The following is a 2,051-nucleotide window of genomic DNA, read 5'->3' as shown; positions in this document are numbered from 1 at the left end:
CTCCTGGACAGAATGGCAAGGATGAGAATCATCTAAAGGGGAGAGGAGAAGTTTTCCTTAGACAAGAGGATAGTGCCTGCCAGAGAAAAGCTAGACGGTCTGGGATGAAGGTGGCATATGCCAGGGTGGATGTGTGGGGGTGTGCAAGCAAGTGCAGGAGTTCTGGGGGAAGAGCTCTGGAACCCAGATTCAAGTACTAGTGTTGCCAAGAGCTCCTGAGAGACCTCAGGTGAGTAATTTCCCTCTCTGAGCCTCAGTTGACTCACCTGCACAGTTGGTGGGAGGACAGACTAGCTAATCTCCAAGTCGCCCTCCAGTTTGATTTATAAATTGTATAGGCATGGAAATGGGGCTAAGGAATTGAATTTCGCTTCCTTGCAGTTAGCTACCATTTATTAAACATCTCTTAATGGTTACCAACAACTCTTTTCCAAGGATTTCTAAACATTTTACAGATGGGGATTTACTTTCTCCTCACAACAACCCTGGGAGGTAGGTCCTACGATTATCCCCATTACACAGATTAGGAAACCAAGGCACAAAGAGACTAAATAACCAGCCCAAGTGGTGCAGCTGAGATTCAAATCAGGCAGTCTGGCTGCAGAGTCCGTGCGCCTCACCACCACATCAACATTCCAGGCACTGTGCTCAATGTTTGCCAAATCCTCTCCATTTTGCAGTTGAGAAATCTGAGACTCAGAGCAGTTGAGCAACACTGAAGGTCACACAGCTGGGAAGCACTAGAGATGAGAGTCAAAACTGGCTGGCCTCCAGAGCCTCTGCTCTCTCCACCCCCCTCCCGAAATCCTGCCAGATCCTCAGGCCCCCAAAGCAAGTTTACCCAATATCCCTACATTGCAATGTCTCCTTAAGCAAGTCAGTTCCTCCCTCTGGGTCTCAGTTTCCCCATCTAGAGAATGAAGGGGCGTTGGACCAGCTGATCTTTGAGGTCTCTTGCAGCTCTGCGAGTCCCTGATTTGAGAGGTGTGCTGCTTTTGGCTGAAACGGCAGATCTGTGGCCTGAGGATGCAGCTGGGGTGGATGAGTGGACAGGCAGCTGGTGGTGGAAAGAGGGGACAGGGGCCATGAACCCAGGAAGATGGACAGTTGTATGAAGCAGGCGAGAAAGAGAGAGAGAGAGAGAGAGAGACCCTGGGGGGCCCGTGAGTCCCTTCCTTCTTCCCAGGGGACCCCCAAAAATCAGGGTAGGCACGTGAGAGTGTTGGGCCAGGGAGCAGGGGCCAGGCCCACAAGGAACCGAGGTCAAAACTTCTGAGATACAGCAGTTTGGGGAATTGACATTACTGGGGGTTTTGTTGTCTTTGTAAATACTTGGAGATGTCCAGTTATTTTAGAAAAATTTATTTGAAGCCGAGGTGGCGTGTTTGTGCGGTTGGCTGAGCTTCCTGTTCACGACCGCTCTGTTACATTCCTCCCCTTCAGGATCTGAGGATCGTGTTCCCATCTGCAACCTCATTAGGATGTACACACCAGGGGGGCTCCACACCCACCTGCACCCGGGCACGTTCCCCGCAGGGCCACACACGCATGCTGGGATGGCCCCGCTCAGCCCACGCTTGCACACACACAGCTGCAGCTGCACTTTTTAATATTTGATGCCGCTTCTGTGAATGCCAGGCTCATTCTTCTCAGGGTGCCGGTTCCTGGTTTGGAGGCCAGCTGACAAATGCCCAAGGCATCCTGCAGAGGAGGGTAATGTAATGTGCTTATGAGAATAGGGAATGGGAATAGGGAATGGAATCATTACCAGGCAGGCTCTATTTCCATCGAGGCTCTTTTCACTTTGGAAAATTGTTGAAACTACCTTTTGCATGGGTGTCTCAGCCCTCCCCGTCTGTGCCCTGCCCCAGTCCCCAGGCTATTGCAGTGCAGGGCCCTTCGGACACCTCCTCATACATCACAGGTTGGACTAACCTTCTCTTTGGCTTGGAGAAATCACGGTTCTGGGCAGGCATCAGGGCACCCTGTGATATGGATACTTCGCCTGGTGGGGGGGCAGTGGCTATTCCTTGATCCCTGCCCCTCCACGA

General features: G+C 51.8%; 1 long non-coding RNA gene across 1 annotated transcript; it reads right to left on the bottom strand.

The window, feature by feature from the left end:
• Positions 1 to 375: 375 nt before the first annotated feature.
• LOC139074051 (uncharacterized) lies at positions 376 to 1,701 on the bottom strand. Its single transcript, XR_011523364.1, has 2 exons — positions 1,512 to 1,701; positions 376 to 1,057 (listed from the first exon to the last, which is right to left on the bottom strand). It is a non-coding gene; the product is annotated as an uncharacterized lncRNA (long non-coding RNA).
• Between the last annotated feature and the right edge of the window lie 350 nt (positions 1,702 to 2,051).

Source organism: Equus przewalskii, chromosome 10 (genome assembly GCF_037783145.1).
Source record: "Equus przewalskii isolate Varuska chromosome 10, EquPr2, whole genome shotgun sequence".
Taxonomy (NCBI): Eukaryota; Metazoa; Chordata; class Mammalia; order Perissodactyla; family Equidae; genus Equus; species Equus przewalskii.
Note: the sequence above shows the minus strand (reverse complement) of the source record. Positions and strands in the feature narration are given on the sequence as shown.